This window comes from Lutjanus erythropterus, chromosome 1 (assembly GCF_056507025.1).
Source record: "Lutjanus erythropterus isolate fLutEry1 chromosome 1, fLutEry1.hap2, whole genome shotgun sequence".
Taxonomy (NCBI): Eukaryota; Metazoa; Chordata; class Actinopteri; order Lutjaniformes; family Lutjanidae; genus Lutjanus; species Lutjanus erythropterus.
In genome coordinates, this window is record NC_139317.1 from 15,965,696 (window position 1) to 15,990,898 (window position 25,203).

Genomic DNA, 25,203 nt, shown 5'->3' on the forward strand with positions numbered 1-25,203 from the left:
GCAATTAATCCGAGTTAGTGAGAAATGACTCATGCTGAATGTAGAGTGCACTCTATTTTGAGTGCAGGTTTAATTAAAAGTGTAATTTTAGTATAGGTCATTAATGTTCGGAAATCATTTTCATCAGTTGTTACTCTAAAGAAATAATTAATCCATTTAGAACTAAGCAATTGGGGTAAAGTTAGAGATATGAGCTTAATGTTCTTGCAAAATCAGGCTGCGTACTCTCTATCTGTAAGCTAATACAAACAAGATATATTGTACGGTAGGTCAGAAATTTAGAAAACATAGTTTGTTCATGTATTTTCTTAAGCCACACTATAGTTTGCATTACTGATGATCTTATAAATCATGCAAAAGATTTAAAAGTTCTTTTAAAAGCTTAATGGCTTTTGGCAGCCACTGGTTTCAAGTCAGTGCACAATGAAAGTCAGCATACAGATGCTTGAAACTTGACTGAGATATGTAAGCCTAGAAATTTCCATCCCACTGAGCATTTTGTTTGTTTTTATCTCCACTTACACATTGTTGCGTTGTATGTTTGTGCAGCTTGATCATGGGTGAAACAATGGTAAATCCCTGAAACAATGAAACAAATTCAATAAAGACATTGAGAACTTGTTTGCAGTGATGTAACATAATGAGAGTTTAGGAAACAGGTTAAAACCTGCTTTCACCATTGTTTGTAATGCATTTTGAATGAGCGCATTACAAAGTATCTGGTAATTTTCTATGAAGCCATTTTCTAACAAGAGGTCACAATAAGAGGTCCTCGCTGAATCATCATGTGAACTGATCATTTCTAAATTAAAAAGAAAGATATAAGAATAAAAAAGGGTGAAAAACTTCCTTAAAGGTTCCTTAAAAATAAATAAAACTGAGATTGTAAAATAAAGCAATATATGTTAAAGAACGGTTCATATTCTTCTTCAGCAATGTTTCCACTCTTTCGGAACAATATATTTCAAGGGCTTTTCAAGGACTTTGAGGACAAATTATTTCAAAATTAAAGGCCTATAATTCACATAGATGTTCAAATATTGCAGCACAGTACGCTTGGACTTCAATAGTTTACCTTAATTAGATGGCAGTAAAGATTTAAGGCCAGGCACCACCTGGGAATACAGAAAAAAAAAATTCTTTTATTCCCTCAGGATGAAACTTTGACAGATTAATTAATTAATTAATTAATTAATTAATGTAGACCCAAATACAATACTTTTATGTATTGTGGTAATGGTAATGGTCAAAGGCTTTAATCAAAATATTGCGTTAAAAGTTTTTTTTTATGTTGGGAAACATGCCATATGTGTTAAAAAAAAACAACTTTTTTTTCACATAAAATGCCTCATAAATGAACTGACTGTTGACAATGTTGATTTTTTTGAGAGTCAAACAATGAAAAATCAACAGAACCCAGGAAAATTTACTACAGCTCATCACTGATCTAGTTGCCTATCTAGCTACTCCTTTGTGTTTTCACTTTGCAACACAATACAACAGCCAGTGACACAGCACATCAGTCAGCACGCTGTATACTTGTAGCCTACCAATAAGGTAAAAGGTAGGAAGGAAGTGTATTAAGCTTGGCCCAGCATCCAGTGTTTAAAAATGGTATCATAGGTGAATTTTGAGATGATGGCGCACACAAGGCTTGTGGTCAGAGGTTAAGTTTGTCTAAATCATTTTTAACAACCTCTTTGCTGCTTTTAAATCCAGGAACTTTCAAGGTCTTATGTTTTTTTGTATCCAAACATTCTCAAGTACTTTTTAAGACTCATTGCAACCCTGAATTATACCGTTTTACAGATTTTTGCAAAATTTGACTATTGAAAAAGAGCAACTTTCAATCTTATGATGTATCATGATATATTAATTATATTCCTTAACATAATGAGCCCTTTTAAAATGAAATGTGTCACTGATGTTGTAGAAGGATGAACACATGCAGCCTACCATCAGCTTCCTCCTGTTGTAGCCTACAGTATCAGGAATAAAATTCCAAATGACCATGTAGCCTAACTGAGAATATGGGTGAAAATGAACAGTTTCAATTAGGCTCACAGATAGCACAATAAAAGTTATTATTTCCGTCAATTAATTAAAGGCTCATTGTTGTAGTTTGACACAGCTCTGACAACATTTATGACCTTTCAAAGTTAAAACAAAAAAAAAAAAAAATGACATGGGAGTGGCGGCTATCTTTCAACCCCCCATCACTCTCTTTCTATGTACTGCTGGTCAGAGAGAAAGGAAAGACGAGAGTGGAGAGTAGAAAAGCATCGTGCTGAGGGGTGAGCTAATGACATGGATGTAGAGGGGACCCCCTGCCAGTGTGGACTACAGTGATGACAGGAGACATGAGAGAGGACCAGCAGGCCTTTCAAGTTTTGAAGGGAGAGTTGATGCAGCTACTTGCTGTGGGCAATTGTACCATCTTCGAATCTTAGCAGCGCCGCGCTCTCTTTCACATTCAGAGGACAGAGCGTGTATATCTATGAGAACTGCTTAGTTTGCCCTTAGAAATCTTCAGCACCATCTTATTTCTCCTCTATAGCCCTAGCTCAAGCTTTCCTACCCTTGGGGTCAACAACCCACAGAGGGGCCTTTGATATGAGAGAGTGGTCCCCTGATAAACAGCTACTAACATGTTTGTGTAATGCAAAAGTGTTCACTTACTCTCTGAATCCACAGACGCCATTGTAAAAACAAGATTATATTAATAGCCTACGCACAGCCTGAAACACTATGGTATGCATTATGATCCCAGGTGGTTATGGTCCCAGATGTCTTAAAATAGACCAAGTAAACATAATTTGAAGAAATTTTCAAGAAATAATTTTTTAGGGGACACTTAAGGATGGATTAGCTTAAAGCAACACAGTTCAATAATAGTAAGGAATGAAAAAAATAGAGTTATTGTTTAAAATCTGAATAAATTTTTATTACAGTACTAACAGAAAATATTCAGTTGCCTCACCAGTTTAAAACAGCTGCCATTTCAAACTGAAAAACATTAAAAATGAGCACCTTTCATAAATTTAGTGTGTATGTGTATGATTCTATAAAAGATATTACTACATGGGCTAGGGAACACTTTGGAAAGCCTTTGTTGGTGAACACAGTTTGTCGCTGGATCTACAAATGCAAGTTAAGTCTCTAAAATGCAAAGTGAAAACCATATATCAACATCATCCAGAAATGCCACTGACTTCTCTGGACCGCAGCTCATCTGAGATGGACTGACGCAAAGTGGGAAAGTGTGCATTGACCTAACAAGTGCATATTTCAGATTGTTTTCAAAAGTCTTGGATGTTGTGACGTCTAGGCTAAAGAGGACAAGAACCACATCAGCAAAAAGCTTAAAAGCCAGTCATCTGTGTTTGTGTATTAGTGCCCTTAGAATGGATAACTTGCACATGTGTGAAGGTCCAATTGATTCTGAAAGATACATACAGGGTTTGGAGCAACATATGCTGCCATCCAGGCAACATCTTATTTCAGCAAGACAATGCAAAGTCACATTCTGCATGTGTTACAACTTCATAGTGAAAGACTGGCCTTCCTGCAGTCAAGACCTGTCTATCACTGAAAATGTGTGGCGCATTATGAGGTTCAAAATATGACAGCAGAGACCCTGGACTGCTGAGCATCCGAAGTATTATATCAAGCAAGAATGAGAGAGAATTACACTTTCAAAGCTTCGAATAAAAGTGGCCTCAGTTCCTAAATGCTCACTGAGTGCTGTTAAAAGAAAACATGCTCCCGTCCCAATTTTTGGAAAATGTTGCAGGTATCAAATTCAGAATGAGTGTACATTTATAAAAAAGTTAATCAGTTTGAATATTACATCTTGTACTGTGGTCAGATGAATTTACTATAGGTTGATTGCATTGTTTTACACAATAAGTAATTAGAATTGTACATTAAACAATTAAAAAATAAACTTCACTCTTTTTTTAATGGGAATCCATTTTTCCAGATTGTAAAATAACTGAAAAAGATGTTTTCTAACCATTTTTTGGGGAGAGATGATGGAGCTAAACTGTGTGACGAAGGCCAGAACAAAGGGATTCTGCGTGTCCGCCAGAGAGTCATGTGACAAATTAAAACACTGCTATTTGTTTGCTTTGGGCTCTGCTTCTTAATGTATTGCAGCATAACTGAGGCTGTATTGTGTGAATGTAAAAGACCAAAAATGTGTTTGTTGCTTAGGGGCAACACTGTTGGCCTACAGAATATACTGTGTATTGTCTAATTTCTTCAAGGAGGATGTTTTTCTTATTGTGTATTGTGCTGCTTTTAGATGAAAATATCTCAAAAATACAAACTTCAATTACTCTGAAAGATGAAAGACGTTGCATCAGTCAGGGGGAGGTGGAACTTCCTCACCACACTGAGGATCCTGTAATTATTCAAACCCACTGATCTGCAACAAACTGTGAACCCTCCATGATGTACCACTTAGCAAAGAATACAGTTCAAACAGTCAAGAGGCATCGCTGTGACCTAATGGCCATAAGTTGGAGAGATATGATTATCATTCTGGCTTGAGTTTTCCCCATTGCCCTGTCAAACATGGGCACGTGCTCTTCCACTTGAAAACGACCTAATTCCTGTTGTGAAGTAGGGGCATTTCAATTCAGGAATGTGCCTGTGCCAACAGCGAATATAACAAAATGGACCGTTTCACACATTTTCTGCTGCTCTTTCTGCCCTCTGAATTACCTTTCTCCTGTGTATGACTTTAAACAGCTCTGCGAATGACCCCTTTTTATGTGTAATATGTTTCTAATTCGAATCATGCAGGACCTTGCTCTCCATCTGAAGGCATGCATGTGAGTTTTATGAATAGTGTATTATGAAAGTTTATGAATAGTGTATAACAGCTGTCAACAGAGTGGCAAGCTTCAGTCCTGATAATTCTATTCTGAAAAGAAAATACACTCTCATAATTCACCATAGACACAAAAGCTCCATCAGTTATCTTCTGGATGTTAAAACCTTAATTGTGCAATTGTTATAAACAATTTCATAATCAAGTCAAAACATTCTGTGCGCCATTTTTTTTTTGTTATGAAGAAATGTGTACATTTAATTAGAACAGGCAGCTGCCTGCTGAAAAAAGAATGGGACAATATCCATTCAAAGGTAAATTAAACATCATCACCATATGCTATACCAACAATAGCTTGTCAAATAAATGGACGAGTCATTGTTCAGTGTGAGCTTTGAGGTTTAATGGGTTGATTTGTGTTTTACATTCAAACAGATGCCAAAAATGAGATGTATGGCCCTGCAAATTGTGTCCCAGTACCATTATAAACATTATTTCAACATGCTATGATGACATATCTCATTTAAATCTATAATGGCCAGCAAAAATGTCAGATCTTTCTAGATATTTAGTGTTCACGATGGCCCTGAATCCAAATATGCAGAAACAAATGCACAATTACTTTCATATGTTTTAATTGGTAAAGCTCATGTTCATTCTGTATGTGTATATGCTAGGCAGTGGATGCTCCTTTTACCGAAATAAATACCAAAACAATATTTACAGCATGCTCTGTCTTGCCTGTTCTTTTTCTGTAATAAATACATTTGAAGTTCATCAATTTTTAACATCATTTAGCCTAATACATCATGCCTCCAGACAAATAATTTGTGTATGTTCTTTTTCAGTCCCTCCATCTTTGTTTCTGGGGAATGTTGCATTATTGTGAGAAATGAGAAAAAGGACCCAATACTGGCAGCATTCACCACTGGGAAAGAGAAAATTCTCACACATTTGTTACACTGAGAAAAGTGATTTGTTAGTAAAACTGAACTCAGCACATGGCATTCATCAAGGTGTGCAGAGCAATGCTTGCAGCTGAACTGAGTGAAATCTATGTGGTATTTGTGTTATCCAGAAATTTGCTAATTAACTTTTTAACAACCTACATACATTTATAGATTTCATGTTTATGCTTAGTTTAGGTGATACTTTTTTGTTCTTTAAAATTTTCCTTTCTATAGAAAATAAACCTTTTTAAAAAACTGACAACACAAAATGCATTTAATCCTACATACTTGAAGGAATTACACTTATTTGCATTCTTGCAGAGAGTTAGCTGAGAAGATCGGTACCATGTGTTTGCTGATATGAAGCTAAAGCTTGGAATTTGTCAACAATGTGAGGTTGCTAGGCAACCAGTGGTAGTTCCAGGAAGTGACTGCACTTGGCTACTGATTCTCTAGAAATAATTACAGTATATAACTCCTCATTTTTGCATCCCTCTTTGCTTACTAATTAAAAAAAACAAGAAACAACATGTGAGTGAGTTGGAAGCCACCAACCCAAAACATTAGTAGGCTAGTTGTCAACTTCCCAACAATCGACTTTCTTTCTGACCTGTGATTGGCCAAATTCTCCTGTCACATGCTGGATTCCTTGTTAACTGAAAACAGAGCCAAGATGAGGTATATAAGTTTACTTTCCTCTCAGACCACTTGAATTACATTACGCTGAAAGGTTATTATGGATTTTTTTTGCCCAGTGAAACCAAAAATAAATCACCTTCCTCAAGAGCAAATGGGAGTGGATCAAAATGAGGCTTCGTACTAAAATATTGTAGTGACGGTCCTCATTTCCCATTTTGCCTACACTGATTAGTCAGTTAAGTTAGCTGTCTTGCGCTACAAAATACAAATTTAGTCAGTCATTTTTGTTAATGTTTGCAACATATTCTGTTGGTATTTTAATGATCATTCTTGCGCAAGTTAACAGTTTTAACCATTAGTGAGGTGGCTGTTACATTTCTGGACCCCAGCTGTATTTTGGTAGTGTGTTGTAAAATTATCTCCCGAGTATTATTACAGGGTCGATGTCACTCAGAGCTGCTTTCCCATGGCTTATCACTAAATGAAGAAATGCAATATGCATTTTACTCAGTTGGTGATCCAGAAAAAATGGGTTTGTGACCCATTTTGTGTCCCTACCCTACGTTTGGTAAACTCTGCTGTAAAGGGTTAACTTCTCCACAATTTGTACAGTATTATATGGTTCAAAAGAAGTGACACCACAGAAATGGTAATTATATTTTATAATATTCAGAGGAAAAAATATGTTATTAGTGGTTGCTAATAAGAGGACAGTCTTGTATGGATCCACATTAGCCTTTAGCACAAACTGTAGGGTGACAATGAATTCTGAAGATAGTTTATATAAATATATGTACTTAATTGTTGTCTCTAATGGCAGTTAAAGATAAAATGCTATGTACACGTATAACATGGTGATGTAATAAAGAGAAAAAACAGCACTAAATACTCCCTGTTGCCAACTTGATGGAAAAAAATACCTCACACTAAAATAGATGATGATCTCATTACAATCATGTGCGTCTCAACCTGTTTTGCATGAAGCAGGAAGTGTGCATAACTTAATTTTTCATGTTTTAGACGCACTGTGGATTTCTCACTTGAATATTGAAAAGTTATTGTGCGAGCTGCAGTTACCTGCTGTAAAAAGTCACAAGATATGCCCCTTTTCTTAAGTAAAGTTGCAAAAGAACAGAAACAGAAACAGAGTCATCAAATCTGTCACTTCAGATCATTCAGTTAACTTACTGACGACTTAAAAGACAACTGTCTGATAAAGCCTTGGCGACATTTTTACAAGCTTAAAAAGTTAGTGTTGTTCTGCAGTTCTATAGGACTACATTACAGATGCTGTTGGTCAGTTCTACAGAGACACGCTTTTCAACAAATATTTAAGGTGCTAGATGATGTCAAAAAAAGACTTCATGGAGGTCAGTGGGAGCTTCTCTCTTGAAATTGAAAGCCAATACATTTTTTCCTGTGAAAAGCCAATTTTGTTTCCCCTTATGTATGTCAGGGTGGCGATTTTGAAAATGACTCTTCCATTAGGAGAATATTATGGCTCAGAAAGGGGTATGTTTTGGGGCTGTTTGCCACGACTGATAGCTCTCTAAGGTCTTACTCTCTCTGGTGGTGGTCGCTACTTTGCTCACCTCTCTGCCGTGTTACACAGGCTCTACCACGTTACCCAGATTTGTATTTCTAGCTCCAATAACTAGCAAAAATGACAGTGAATGGAGGTCCCCAGGACTGCCTCTTCAGAAAAAGTTGACATTACAGACATGAAGCCTGTGATTTTAACAGACTATTCCTTCTCTTGAAAGAATCAGGTAAGAATCTGTAACATAGTTCAAAAGCAAAATCTAAGTAAGAACCAGTGCTCTCTATGTTTGGGATATAAAATAATAAAAAGAAATCTCTAAAAAAAAAATTTCCTACATGCACACTTCCAACACTTTGCAATAGTTGCAACAGTTAAGCCATAAGTCTCGAGTTTCTCTGAAATTTTTTGTTTGCTTGAAGTCAAACATTCAATCCGCTTAATAATGTTATATTAGGGGCAAAATGTAATTATGCAACAAAGAATAAATAGAGATTATTTTGGAATAAGTGGGTGTAAACAAATGATAAGATCTTTATAGTTATTATAAATGTGAAAGACTATTCATAGAACTTATAAGACCTTATAAGAAATTGTCTATTTGATCTATCATTAAACTTAAGTCAAAGTCAGCCGTTTCTATACAAAAAAGGCAAAAAAACTAGTGGATTAATGAAGAGGAGTTTTAAAGAGATTTGTGTTTATATTGCACTTATTTACTGGTGTCAGGTCACGCCTAATGTTTCCAAAGAAACTGACAAAAAGTTAACATAAGCTCATCATCATTAAGTGAGACACAGATCTCTCACTGAGGATTTGTGTTTAAATTAAAGAGATACTGTTGGATTAAAATGGAGTGGTTTTATTTTTCATCTGTTATTCATTTGGTGAGTTTATAAGAGTCTTGTTTCAGCACCATGCACACAGTATGACTTAATGCAGAACACAGAACATGATTGGTTCGCTCTGCACAAAGGCGCATCAGTTATTGGATGGTAGGGTCGTACCATTTTTATAGTAGATTTCGTAAGTATTCCCTAATGTTTTGATGCTTGGGTGCTGTGGCTTCTTCCCACAGTCCAAAGAAAAGGCAGGTCAGGTTAAAGGACCAATGTGTAGGATTTAGTGGCTCGGGTGGTGAGCTTGCAGAAGACTTTGAAAACAAAAAATGAGATGTTTTAAGGAATTTTGCTTGTTTGTAACATGAAGAATTTTAAAATACCACTTCAATTAATCTGCTGTTGTTGTTCGAGCTGTATGCACAGTTTAAGTTTGTTTATAACAGTGAAAACATCTCTATATTACCTGCTTATATGGATAAAAAAATCTTGGGACAAAATCATTTCTATACAAATATTTTGCTCAGTAATCAAGTAGTCCATTGTTCATGTGGGGTCTTTTCATACATTCCAAAAATGTAAAACAAATGTAAAACTGCAGAAAATAAATTTTTCTCCCATAATACTTTGCTTCACAGTAACCCATCTGATTCTAGCAGGCTACCTGAGGCTGGTGGTGGGTGCACATTGAAATCATGACGAGAGATCTCTCAAAAAAAAAAACATATTCTCCTTGAAGCTTATGACAACTCCCAAAAACCAAGCAATGTGATTCAGCAGTGAATTTTGATGTTCCTCAGGTTACCTTGTGTAGTCTACTGAACAAAAAACTGCCTGCAAGTAATGGAGACAGAAAAGCCACTCAATACCCCCTTGAGCGGGCCCACGGTGAAGGAGAAACAGCGACTGTGTCTGTTTAATAACTTTATATTAATTTCTGCCATATTCTACTTGATCCCAGTAAACCTGGCACACCTTTAATCGGCAACTCTAAATTGTCCGTAGGTGTGAAAGTGAGCGTGAATGGCTGTTTGTCTCTACGTGTCAACCCTGTGATGAAGTTGTGACCTGCCCAGGGCGTCTTGCCCATTGTCTTCTTGGATCAGCTCCAGCCCCCCGCAACCCTGAAGGGGTTATAGATAATGGATGGATAATGGTTTTGATGTTGCCCAGAAAGAAAAATATTACAAAAAACTACGGCCAAATAATGTTGGTTAAGTAGCCAGTTTTATAGCAAAATGTACTGTTAAATGTACTGGTCATACAATCTTAAGAAGAAGTGAGGTCATAAATAATTTAGACATTAACATAAAACAATAATTTTTATGTTAATTCATAGCACAAAACATAAAAAATGTCAAGTAGGAATAATGTCTTGGTAAATAAATGGACCTGAGAAATGCACAGCACTCAGACTTAAGTTCTTTGACAGCTCAGTGTCTGATCTCCTTTCATCTGAACGGCTCTGACCTGTTGTGATTCATTGGAGTTGTAATGCCTCCTATTAACACATGAATATTAAAATCTTCATATTCTAAGACAAAGCAGAAATGGGGCTGAAAATAGCAGGGGCGAGAACATTTATATGTAGAAAGCTACACATTATAAAGACAAATTCAGGAGCAGACTAATTGAGGCAATGTAATTCGTCAATTAAGGATAATTTATTTTCCAAGGCAGCGCTGTCTTCCTCTGATTCAAATATAGTTCTTTATGATAAATTCAATCAAATGGTACTTTGCAGTTAAACACAAGATATAATGCTCTCATAAAAAATTAAAAAGACAAGAAAATTGTCATTTAAACATTCATCTCAGTGACCAAATATGGTTACACAATTAAGTTAAGCTGTAAGTGATTAATGAGATTCAGCAGAGCAGCCATTCCTTTATGCAGGAGATACTGTAGATTCCACAGTGGCGCCTAAAACAATAAGCCAACATGACACAAGCCTAAATATGCAATTTTCTGGTTCAAATTCCAGTTTGACCTACCATCTACTACTTTCTTTATGACAGATACTATTTTCTTTATGAACCAGCCGTGCCAATGTGAATGGAAAACTGGCAGTGCTTAACTGATGTATTGGCATTAGAACAAAGGATCTCAGGTTTGGCAGTTTTTCCACATGAGAGCTAAATGCCAACGAGGCTTATAATATTTTTAAAGCTTTGTCTTGCAGTGACAAGTGCAGAGTAAAATCTTATAGTTTTTGGAGACTGACTGTCAGAGGCAGATATCAGATGTCAGCGGCAGATGGCACACCAACCGTGATTTATATTAGCTGTTTGTCAGAGCTTAAAAATATTTACCCCACAGAATAAATGATCAAGGAGCTGCCATCATAAAACTACGACACAACTTTAGTAAAGTAATCAAGATAGGCATATCTCAATGAAAAGTGAACAACAGGGATGCAATTAATGTAGTGAATAGTTTTTAGAGCCCACAAACTAAGCCTCTTATGAACTTATGTAAATGAACGTGTCCCTCCTGCAGAGGATAGAGACTGACATTCTTCATTTGTGTTAGTCCTTTTTGGTTTATGGACGTATTATAGGCTAAAGGATTCTGCCTTTATAAATCACATTAAAATTTTTCAGTTTTCAAATATTCTTTAAAGTTGTATAGAGCTTATCTGTAACGCTGAATAGCAGCTCTAAAAAAGTACTGGAATTTTCTTAATAAATTCTGTGGGTTTCTGTTAAGAAGATTCTATAGTGGAGAGCAAAAATAGAGCTTTGGTGCTGACTCCAATTGTGTTTTTATTTACTTTTTTATATATATATTGCACATAGTGAGGGAATAACAAACCCTAGTGTCTTTGGTGGGGCAATAAAGTGAAGAAGAAGCACTTTGTTGCAGACAAGAGGAAAACTAAAGTCTTATGTGTGTGAAGAGAAAAGGAAACTCTGGGACGTGGCACAGAGCCAGAGATCCTGAATACTCCCAATTGCATATCAACTTCCAAAGCAGATCCCATCGGACAACAGTGATCCGACCGCAGAATGGTAACAAATCTGCTCATCGGGGATTCTGTCATGGTGACCTGTGTGCGAGGTGACCTGCAGAGTCAATGGATCAAGGTCAAGAAAGAGGAGGAGGAGTGTGATGAAAGGAAATAGGAGGAGAGTGTGTGTTTGTGTGTCTGTTTCTGAGCATGTGATATAGAAAGCCTGGCAGGCAATCCCCAATTTCTTTTTATAATCATTATTAGTATTTCCATCTGTACACATGAAGAATAAAGCCGTCTTTTTAAAGATGTGTGGAAAGATTTATAGAATAGAGTGCTAGAGGATTTTTATTTTTTTTTTTGCCAACTTGGAAGTTAGTATTGCTCTGGTTCCCTCCACAAAAACTCAATGGGATTTTTCCATTTTTGATTAGTACAGAAAATAAGCTATGTGGCAAACAAAAGTTTACGATACTTACATGATTTGTTCAGGACGATAATCCTCGACAAATAAACGTCTCTATTGGTGGCCCGGGGGCAGTGACAGTTAGTTGGAATCAGAGTTCGGAGTTAGAGTCGAGTCTAACGAAATTCTGATGAACCTCCCTTCAGTTTACATATTTAAATAAGTTAAAAGACAAGTCACGAAAAGCTAAGTTTTATTTTTAACATGAATGAAAACTGTTACAGCCTGCTTACACCTTATGAAATTTACTGATATTTTGACATTTTGTGGCATAAATAACAAGACTCCTGCACATCGAGACTCATGAGTAACTGCTTGGTTTAACTGGTTATACTTTCATGTACCTTTATTTGGGGGTTTTGTAGTGATGATGACGTTTGGTGTTGTTTTGGTAGTCATGCCACGGATTTCTGAGCTGCAGACATTGCCTACAGCTGTACTCTACATTCTCCCATTCAAATTTTACTAATTTTGTACTAGCGCTAGCCCTCACGTTTGTGTTAACGACAGACCTTATTTTAGGCATCAAACCAAAAACTCATTCGAACACCCATTGACTTCTAGATGAGGGAACCGGTCATGTAAATATGCTAACCCATTTATGAGTTTTAGGACTCATTCCTGCTGCATTTGTCAACAATTAATACACTGTACAAAGCTTGAGCTTTATGTTTTACTGCGTTGATGTTCAATATGTCATCTTGTACAAACTCAAAATTGAGTGGATGCATTGTTTGCAATAATTGTCCCGCTATGAGTCACAATCAAGTGGGCTTACAAATGTCACGTAGTAGTGAGTGAGTACCTGACTTTAATGCAGTACTGTCATTAATACTCATGTCATTTACTACAGTGGCTTGTTTTTCTCACTCTACTACAACAGGTGCTGATGATCATAATGATGTGTCTCTGTGTTTCTGAATAGTGCCTGAAACAAATAAATAAATATTGCAGAGAAATGCGTGATTATGTGCTGTGCCGAATCAAGAACATGCGTCACATCTCACTTGACACACACACACACACACACACACACATACACAAAAGAAAAACAACATAAAAACCTGTCAACTTAATACCTCACTGGATATTTTAGAGTGACTCAGATGAGACAAGGTGTTTTTGCACTGTTGCTCTTAACTTTACCAATTTGCACACTGAAAGATGCAAAAGTACATTGTTACAACATGTCAAGGAGCAAATGAACTCAATTGAAGTTACATACGCACATGTATTATGAAATGTAGACCAATGCATTTTCCAAATCAGGAGCAAGACAACATGGCCCTGTTTTTAGATGCTGTTCCCTGTCTGGCCAAGATTTCTTCACAGTAAGACTCAAATATGTGTATATGCTTGTACGTGTATTTGTTGCTCTTTTTGCTGCTCTCTTCCCCTCCAGCTGACAAAATCTGTTGCCTTGAATCACTGAATGACAAGACCAATCAGAAGGAAAATACTACAATGACAACGATGCCTTTCTCATTAGCAGCGATAGTATCACTGCAGGCAGCATCAAAGCAGCCCGAACGTTAGGGACAAAGAGTCAGTCGGTCTCGTCAGGGACAGGAAGGCTTTAAATTAGCATTAGGATGACACATTAGGAGCTACATGAGATCATTTCTAGTGCATTTTCTTTTGTGAATTTGTTATTTTCCCTGCTACTGAAAGCCCAGCAAACACAGACGAGCAGTTCTAAATATCTATGTCACAAAGGCACAAAGCCTTCCAATTCACTCTTACTTCTGTGCAGATCCTCAAGTACGTATAAGGCTTCACCATTTTATCAGAGTCTGACATTTCCTATTGAACTGGTACAAATGGCATTTCCCCAGACAACTTGTTAACTTTTAAAGGTTGATAGATTCAATACACACCCGCCTCAAATAAGCAGTGGATCACTCTGAAAAACAAAGCTTCGAGATTAGCTGCTGTCAACTTGAGGATGAAATGTGCAAGTTTGAGTAGCAAAATGTGAACACTATTTATATGGTGACACGGAACGTATTGATCTAGAAGCGTTTATTGGAAAGAAGACCCTAATTTGCGGCTCTCCCTTACAGCTGCTGCCGTCTTTGTCCTGCGATTGAAATCTACAAGCACTTTGATATCAGTGTTTCCCCGAGTGACTTTGATTTAAACAGTAGAAGATGAGAAAACAGTGTCAGGTCAGGAAACGCACGCAGACATAAAGTTACACACAGGAAGGACACATTTGCTCCATTATATTGTTTAAATCATCAGCAATGAAATAATTTACCCTTCAAGAATACATTAAGGATGATTACAATTTTATGGTTATACAGAGAGCGGTATCATTAGGGAGCCATATTGAAAGTCATTCTCCCCGAGGTTCCAAGGTCATCCCGTGTACATTACCAGGTGTGTGCATGGTGGAAATGAGCACAAAAATAATTGCAAACCCAAAGGTCAAAGTGGGGTCAACTAAAGTTTCCTGAAGAGAATTAAGACAGAGCAGATTCACGGGTTAGACCACATCCACCTCTCTCAACTTTAGATTACGATGAAAAGGAAAAATTAATCATTTACTGTCCTGCAAGTCTTACCTGAAAGCAACTTCTTCATAATGTGCTACTGCTTTTCTTGTAATGTTTATTTTATAGACTGTTAAAATATGTTACTGTACAGCTGAAGGTGAAAGGTATGACTATAAAGAATTGCTGATTTTGTGCAAACAAAATTATTAATACGCCAAGAAAATAGGTTATCACAAAATAAAAAAAAAAAAAGACACTGGATTCTCTTACATAAAGTGATTTGGTAAACAGTAACCTGATTGCTCCACGTGTGTATAGAACCAACCACAATGTTTGTTAGCTGTGACCAGCAGCTCTACAGGTTGCTCCGTTGGCCTGTCAGTTGGTCAAAAAAAGAATTTTCCTCCCCTTGGCAGCCACAGTTTTCACACACGGAGGCTAGAATTTGGCATATAGGTCAAATCTGTGTGTGAATGTGTGTGTTTGTGTTCATACCAATTGGCTAAAAGGGGGCGTGGCATTGCAAAGAGGTGTATCACTTCAATGGAAAGTTTGGTCATGTGCCAAAGGAAATGTGATTAACCGTTCATGTGGCAGTGGGAGTGGCCAATAACAAAAAGGTGCATAATGTCTAAATGGGTTCACGTAACATGACCAAACTAATGAACCATGGGTAGGAGATTGTTGTGGGAGATATCATTGCACTCCGTAGAGTTATTTTTCATTAGCGACTCATGGCCTGCCATGCATGTTTTATGCTTTCAATGAAATAAGGTTGGAGACCTAATTTACCTATTGAGCCACACACAAAAAACCAGATAGGTCAGACCTCTATATTTAACTATATATCTTTAAGGTTTATGAAGTTTTAGGAAATGGCTAGCTAAGCATTATTAGTTTTGTCTGTGCTTTTGTCAAGCGCAGAGTTGTGTAATTATTTCAATTGTATATTAAGGGGTAATTTAAATAGGTATGAAACAACTAAAAAAAAAAAAAATAATAATAATTATGTGGGCCTGGTAATATTATATTTTGGATATCATGTTGTGAAGGGGTGGGGGCTGCAAATGGCTCAACAGTTTGAGACCCTGTACTAAATACTGAATATATGACAAATGCAGTCTTATAGATCCAAGTAACGAGTGGCTTTTGAGATAGAACCTTTTTAATTATAGGGACAACATTAATACCAGTGGAAAACAATCACACACACACACACACAGAATGGTTAATAAGTTGAAAGTGTTGCATGAATGACAATTTAAAAAAACAGAAAGGAAAACAACTTAACCATTCTAGAGCCACAATTGGCTTCCATGCGGGTAAGTGCAGAGTGAAAGTTTTAAGCTTCATTGATTGGATAAATTAAACCAGGAAAGAGTTGTCTCTTTTATTTCAAAATGATAGGATAATAGAGGAGAGCAAAGGATACATTTTAATGGATAGAACCACAAGGTGTGTCTCAGACAGAGAATTAATGAAGCAGCGTCCTTAATTGAACTTTTGCTGAGCTCAATAAAACAAACCAGTAAATATTCTCCATGATGTCAATTTTCATAATTTTAAACACCAGTGAGCAGTGCTATGAATGTGCATATAGAGAGTATGAGTGTATGGAGACTAGGGTCTACACAGAACTAGAGCTGTAGACAAATCATGTACTGGAGCTTTAAAGTTGTATTGCAAAAATTTTTCATGATTATGTTTTATTTTAAATCAATAAATACTAAATTAATAATGCTGTGGGTCAACAATGTGCATGACTCCACCATGTATTATGTATTATATATGGACATTGCAACAGGATGTTCATATTGGTCATCAAAAGATCCTTTCCCAGTGCACTTTCAATGTAATGAGATCCACCCTCTGTGCAAGAATACATTGCCCAGGTTTTGAAGTTAATATGAGGCTTCAATCTGAGTTAATCAAATCAAGTGGATATTTTTAGTTACAGTCTTTTAGTACAAATTTCCATCTTTGTGTTTCCTGTGCTGAGCTGTGATGGAGGGACGATAATCAAAGAGAGACTTTTGTACTGAAAAGACTGAAACTTTTGAAAACATTAATTTGATTATACTTCTGAAGCCTCATATTAGCTTTAGATATATATTTATATATATATTTTGCAGACCAAGTATGGGGGATTTTGGTCCCCCCCGTCTCTCACAATGAAATTGATATGGGAACAGATCTCTGCAGGGCCAGTATGAAAAGGCAGAATGATTACAGCAACCAAAAACTTTTTTTTTATGTGTGTGTGCGTGTAGGCACCCTTCTGTTGCTCTGAGACAGACATCAAAGATTTTGAGCCTGTCCCTTAAGTCATTTGAAGGCACCTTTGCACTGAACCTAAGATCCTCACTAACCCAAAGTAACCACAGCAACCTCTGACCTTTTCCCACCATTTCTACAGCACAGCTGCAGTTTAAAACTCTTACATTTAGGGAATGTATCAAGTAATATGAGGGCATAATTTAGTGATCTGGTGGAATGAAACTGTAATTTTCTGTGTGCACAAGATAAGAGAAGCCTTGTTACCAAGGCAACAGATGAACCCTCCCCCAAACTTTTACACACTGTTAAATCTGTTTCCAAGTATTTTGATGCTACCACTATAAATAGAAAATTTCTTCTTTTTATTTTTATTTTTACCTTTATTTAAACAGATATGTCAACTGAGAACCAGTTCTTATTTACAATAACAACTTGGTCAAAAGGCAGTGACAGGAGGCAAGTTGATACAACACATTAAAAAATAGATAAGGCTAGTACAGGAAACGATATCAGACAAAACTAAAACATCACAATATATACAAAAGATACAGAAATAAGAGCATTGCTTAAGTCCAGGTGTGGAATACACCATGTCAAACCAACTAAAATCCTAAATAACTTTAGGTTTTTGTTTTTCTATACTACACATATCACTGAAACACTACACACACCATCTGTTTGATCACTATTTGAACTTAGACTTAAGCTAGCAGAGTGATGTAGCCCTTCAAAATAAATTACAAAGTGTTCTCAAGACCTGCAGCCACAGTTCTTATTTGATCCCAGAATAGAAATGAAATTTCAGCACAAAACCTCTGTTGCAAGTGGATATTATCAGTAAAACAAGAAAAATAAGTGCATATACACACTACAGTAGCATAACAAGAAGGGAATTGAAAACAAAAAATAAAGAAAAGGGGCATTTTGGCTAGATTAAATTGGCATAATATTAGAGAAAGTAGAGGCAAACAACAATCTTGTTTACTAGATTCAAGGGCACGCTGACAAATAAGGATAAAATGAAAGTACAGGTTGACACTGACATGAAAGTCCAGTTAAGGCCTTCACTTCTTTCCATCAAAGTGCTGTGCACTCATCACTGTGATGGCTATGCTCTGCATCACTGCTGACTAGGCAGTGGCGCCCATGTGAGAGGAGGAAGACATGGAGGAGGAGGAGGAGGAGGATGGTGACAGATTGGCAGATGTAATTCAGCCAAGAAGCACATAATGGAGACAATTTGTGGCCAGTCAACAATTTTACTGAAGATTCTCAGAAGAAGAATAACTGGTCGCACTTTATTTTGCATTATATTAATGAGATGTGACAAACTGCACTTTGTATCAAAGCAGATAAAAACTTAAAGTAATATGTTCTTTATTAGCCAGCTTATTTCTTAGAGGGTAATTCAGTGCACATTACAACAGAAATGTCCTGTAAACTAAAGTGTATTATTTCCTACTATTAGACCCTTATTAGGCTTTTGGTTATTTGCAACACATTAGATCAGAACTGTGCTGTAAACTAAAGTGAAATGTGTCCTTAATTACCCCCTAATAAAGTCTGCTTTAATAAAAGGTTTAATTCTGTCTAATAAAGAACACATTATTTCTATTTTTTTTTTTCAAATTTGATACAAAGTACAGCTTGTTACATCTTATTGTTACTGTAAACTAAAGTGTATTATTCCTTAGACCCTTATTAAATAATCTTAGGATATAATTAGGGACACATTACAGCAGAACTGCTCTCTAAACTGAAGTGTATTGTTTCCCATTGTCAGACTCTTATAAGACTTTATCAGGGGGTAATCTGGGATACATTACAACAAGTAGTTTTTGTCTAATTTGATATAAAGTACGGCTTTAAATGTCTTATTAGTGTACAGTTGGGTATACGTGTCTAATTAGAATAAGTAAGTAATTAAGTAAAGTTCATTTGTGTAGCACAGATACAAAATCACAACATGTTTTATCAATAAAATAAAGACTATTTAAAAACAATGTAAAAATAGGAAAATGAAAAATAGCGCAGATATCGACTGATAAAATACAAAGCAACAACACAACGATAAACAACATTTGTTAACCAGAAGCCTGTCTGAATAAAAATGTTTCAGCTGCTTCATAAAAACATACTTAGTCTACGGATCATATTGGTTAGGAGAGAGTGTTCTGTAATTTGGATGCAACAGCTTGAAAGGCACAGTCACTTCTGGTTTTAAAGCAGGTTTGAGGGACAGTCGGTAAGTTGTGGTCACAAGACCTAAGAGGCCGACTCGTGGCCGTATAAGAGGGTGTGAGCTCAGCGATGTGCTGGGGTGACCATGCAGGGCTCGGAGGGTCAGCACCAGTGTTTTAAAATGAACATGTTAATTGTGAGGCAGTAAAGAGAGGATAAAAAATGGTGTGATATGTGATCTCATGTTATTTGTTGGTTATAGCCGTGTTTGTTTACTGACCAATAAAGAACACATTATTTCAAATTTTTGCCTAACTTATAAATATACATTTTAATATATTAATTAGTTAAAGTGTGACTGAATATGTTTGCCCTCCAGCGATTCCGGTCAAATTTCACTAAATTATCAGGGAAGGCTGTTTTTTTTTTTTTTTTTTTTTTACTGTGCTGTTATAATCATCAATCATGCCACCAAGGGCATTAGTGGTCATTATAAAACTGTGAGCTATATTTTAAAAGGAAATGAACAAGAAAATAAGAGACTGCAGGAGGTCTGGGGGTAGTTTTAGGACTGAAAATGCAAGAATGCACAAGACAAATAACAATAAATGCTTAATTTTATATTGCAAAAGCGTGCACACACAGCACAACAATAGACTCACAAAACAAAACCACTGTGACAGTGAAAGAGAGAATCACGCATCAAAATGCAGCTTGATTGTTATTGGAGAAATTGAAACTGTAGAGGAAGCAACAGCTGTGTTAGCTATATAATTGTAGCTCTAAGTAGTGGTAAGAGGCTTAGGGAATGTTATATTTCAAAAGAAACAATGCTTAAAAATCATCTTTTCATAGCTTCAACCTTCCTCTTTCATGTAGTAAGATAGCTTTCTGTGAGTGATCACGAGGTAGTGTAAATACACAATCTTTTCTATTAGTGCCTTTAATTGTGGTGGTGCTTTGCTTTAATTAAGCTCTTTAATAAGGCTCTTTAATAATCCTTTAGATCAACAGGACCTAATCATATATTCACCTGTCTTTCAAGTGTACGAAAGAGTTGCTCTCAATATGATAAAAAGCTGTAGGTTCTCTGAATTCTCTCTTTTTTTTTTATTCTTCTTTTCTTCCAAAAGAGCTGTTTTATGCTTTCGCAACGGTACTGGAAGGGCAATCAAAAGGTGCAGATTTCCTGGGGCTGGATAAGAAGGCTCTATTAACTTCTCAGTATGCACCACCACCCACACGAAGATAAAAGCAGCGGAAAACCATGCTGGGATTTGCAATAATCCAACAGCAGGTAAACATACAGTAGCAAGGATAAGTTCCGTGCATCTTTTTTAAGACATTGTAGTTTCACCATTAATAATTTACCAGCAGCAAAGAATTTCTTAAAAGCTCAACAAGTGATGTCTTAACCCCCAGTAACACAGTAAAAACGGGCTGCTGTTAAAATATTGTTTCCATCTACAGGCTTTTGATAACTTTTTTTTTTTTTTATTTCAGCCTCTCATGCTGCAAAGGACAATAGACTCTTATGAATTTCTACTTTTGCTCAGACTTGATTTGAATTTTAAAATGTATTTTTAATTTGAATATTTTTATTGAAAGTGCATACCCATATGTTTAATGAAGAACAAGAAGAAAACATCACACTACTTAAAAACAAAGCATTTGACCAAAGCAACTCATCTCAAATAGTTTATTCAGCTTTAAGCTAAACTATCACAGATAGCTTTTTACTCATGATTGTATTCAACATCAGTGGATGTCTTGGCCCAGAGATTTTATTTTTATCCCCCCAATAATACCCCCTCCTCTGCTGTAACCCTCTTCTAATTGCAAGAGGGAAGAGAAGGAAGAAGAAGACAATGGAGTGAACTACAACTGAAGACTGGATTCTCTGTTAACAGTGACAAATATGTACATCTGTGTTGTATATGTTTGTCCCCTCTATGAAATGACTGTGTTCTCACTGCGCTGCATTATTATAAACTAAACTGGTACAAAAATTGGTTAAAAGACCTAAATGAATGGATGCCTTTGATAGACTGAACTGCAATGCAAACATGACAAAGAAAGGTGCTTTTAATAAAATAATGACTGAGATCAAAGAATGGACATATGAATATTTAAAGTCATTGAGTATGAGTACTCTGTCATCAACAGGCAAGGGATGATCTAAGAGGAAAGGAAGTCTGAGGACTGGCCTCAGTTCTCAACTAGCTGTGAACTGTACAAACAGAATCTCAAAATGCGGCTGGATGGCTCTTATGGTGTCAAAAATCTATCCTGTTTCACTAGAAGGTCACACGCTGATGGCGCCAAAAAGTGTGCACACAGTCACCCGTTGGTTAGTTTTCATTGAAACATAATATTGGATGGCAGCTGATCTTACTACCTGACAAAAACCCGGTTGAAGCTGGTGTCAGCTGCGATTTTTACCTCTCAAGGTGCAGAAGACATGACACAGTCTTCAATCATGTAAGGCTATGAGGATCCCAAAATGAAGCCCGAATTATATGTTTTAAACATACATTTCTGTAAAATTACATCTGTTTTTTAAAGTATTGTTCGTATGTTCTAAAAATATGCTCACAGTCATATGTTAAACATATTTAATTGAAAATAACAGGACTGGCCCTTCATTTGTGTTCCTCAGCGGGCCCACTACTATTATTATTGCCTGTCAAACAGTGGGCTGCAATGCACAGAGAGACATGCGTTTTACTTGAAAAGGGAACAGACTAATTATTTTGATCGCTAATTTAGCATTCCTAGGGCCAATTTTTCACTTTTTTTTCAAATCCCAGCAGTTCTGCTCCTCTGCACTGCTGATACACAGCTGGGAGTGAATTAAGAATCCATGTCCTCTGAGCATCTGTTTAGTACAGCAGATAATGTTTGTCCCCCCTAGGTCTAGAGCACTAACATGCTGTGCCAGAGCTATTCTTCACAAAATACAACTAAGACAGGAACATAATAACGAGGAGTCTTTCCCTGAGAAACTGTAATAAAATAATAATAAAATGACTGCACAGTATGAGGACAAAATTGGAAGTTTCTAGAGACTCAGAGGCTAATCTACAGGTACATCTATAACGTAAATTAACTATATTATATCCTTTGGGCTTCAACAATTCTGTATACACTCAGCAGTCACTGTAAGTCAGTTGGTCTGTCAGTTTCAACGCCTTCAGAAACCCTAGCGATCATAATAAATCGCGGGACACTGAGATCTAATACCTGTGGTTCTTTAAGATCACTTGGTAGGGCAGTCGGGATTCATGCTGTGGTTCTCAGTGGTATTAATCCCAGAAACAGGATGTGACCTTATCCTATTTGACAAGGTCAATTTAAAAGCTATCATTTTCCTACTAAGACACCAGACACACTTGAGATATCTTTGCACCTTTCACAAACCACCTATACTGTGTATTGGAAAATAGATATGTGGGCCTGTGCCAATGCATTTGAGACGTGAAGTGGTCATATCACACGAGTGACTGTAACTTGTTAACCTTTTAGTCTGAGGCCACGCGGCTCGGTGGGAAAATGGTGGGTTACTCACTTCGCGTTGGAAGTCAGTCCTGGAGTGGAGAAGTTCAAGTATCTTCAAGAATTCAAGACTGAGGGTAAGGAGGAGTACAAGCTCAAGAGGGGGACTTTGCAACACCACAAATAGTGTAGGTGTTTTTCCAGATTGATTTTTATTTAAGTCTTTAAGTCAAATTAAAAGTGCAAAAAGAGATTTTGGAGATAGTTGAGTAGTAGTAGTTGATTGTTGAGTCTCATAAACAGGTCATCAAATGCTTATATTTTGAGAACAAGACAATGATCTTACCAAGTTGTGATTGGCCAATGTCTCCTGTCATGGCTAGATTTCCTAAAGACTGAAAACAGAGCCAAGAAAAGGAGCAGAAGTCTAGTTTTCTCTCCAACCATTTGAATTGAAGATTAAAGATTATTATGTACCTTTTGCCCAGTGATGGCAATAATAAACTGCCTACTAATAACTTTTTTGTCACCGCCCTCCAGAGGGAATTAGAGGATCTGATCTGACGTCCCTATTGGCTGCAATACATCATTTGTCCGTGCCTTCCCATGCTGTTACAAATCACTGAAAAATTAAGTTAAGATTTGGTTATATTTAACCATAAAAATGACTTGGTCATGGTTTAAAATAAGTTTTAAATTAAGATTAAGGTAACATCATGATTTATGTTTGAATGACTACTTGTTACCTTCATGTCACCATGGTTATAACAATTGACATATAGAGAAATAGACAATGACTCCTGAGAAATGAAGCGGAAATATTTTGATTGCCCCCTGGTGGGTGGCTGCAGTATAGGTCATAAACGCCGCCTCTTCGATATTAGCAAGTAGGGCATGTGCCAAACTAAAGCATCGAGGTACATGTTAACATATTCTTTCTAAAAATGGTCTCTGTCATTTTATGCAGTTCTGATGAATGTTCACGTGTTCGCATAAGTTTTTAAGCTTGTTAAGCTTTTGACTACTTATTTGATGCTATAAAAAGAAGGTTTCACATCATGATTGACAGCTGGGTGTATATGTGGAACTTGAAAATCATTGATCACTACTGGGATTACAATAACTTTGTCATACTATGTATGTCATGTTATGCATGAAATGTTATGGTTTCACATGGGACATGAACCCCCGTCTCCTGGCTGAAAGTCCCGAGTTTCCATTAACCACACCTCCCCCGTGTGCAGACTCCCTGGTTTTTATTCATTTAACTCAGTAGTATATTTTTAGTACATTTTTATATTTTTAAACAGAATATTTGAAGGCGATGGCTAGAGAGACATAATGGACTAAGAGTTTCTTGCATTAACAATTTGTTTATTTCTGTCTGACAATAAAACCTTTGAATCCTCGAATTGTGTTGACACATTTTCCTATTCTGCATGACCAGTGCAGACAATGCTGCACATAGCATACCACAAAATAACATCTGAGAATGTCCTATAACAGAATCCCTATTCCTTCTAAAAAGGAGCTATATTCATTTTGTGGTGCTATTTATTTACCGGGAGACAATTTAAGTGTCCTGGTTGCACTTCGTGTGGAGAAGACGTGCTTCTGCTGCAGGAAATGAAAGCATGAGCTGGGCTTAGTCTAACTTGATTCAACACATCTCGATTGAAATGGCTGCACGAACAATTGATAGTCCTCTCTTTATCTATGTAGAGTTTGTGTCCGTTTGCCCTTCATATCCTAAACTTAACAACTAATATTACTGTAATGAAGCCTTGTTTAAATTAGCATTGCATTAGCACTGAAGCTTCCACTCAGCTGCGAAATGTCCCCCAGACAGCCTGCCTTTGTTTAGTATTAACCATGGATTACACTTTTGCCCTCCCATCTGGTCTTTTACTAAAGCCTTGTAATGAGAAACTGCGTGTATCATTGTGGGGGATGTCCAGGCTCATTCACAGCCTATGCCTCATGCCCCCTGATGTATTTATATTCCACTATCTTGAATCACCAGTTTTATTTTAAGCACTGTACGATGCCACAGCGCTGCTCTACCTATTCAAACTCAGCCGTATCCTGTGGATGGCAATCTGTAACCTGAGATGAGAGTGTAGTGGCTACCCATGAGAGGGAGCCTCCTTTGTGTCCCCTCTGTCTTCTTCTCTGCTTTGCAACACTCCAGGTAAATTAAAACCGCCACAGATAAGTGGACTGCCCGCTTTCCTATAAAAGAAAAAAAGGTGTTCTGAATAAAAGGGATTTATTTTCACGAGAACAAGCTGACATCCCAGTGAAGCTGTGTTTTGCTGATTTTATGTGTATACTTTCATGTGTATTTTTGGTTTCTGTTTATGTCTGAAAAAGGATGATGAAAATAAGGCAACTGAATAAACAGAAATGAGGATGAGGGGCTGATTTTGAAAAAATCTGTTGATAATGAATTCCCCAAAAGCCTCCATAATTTTACTGCTCAATTGGCCTTGCAGCAGCTTGGGTTGTAGCATTTACTGGATCCACCA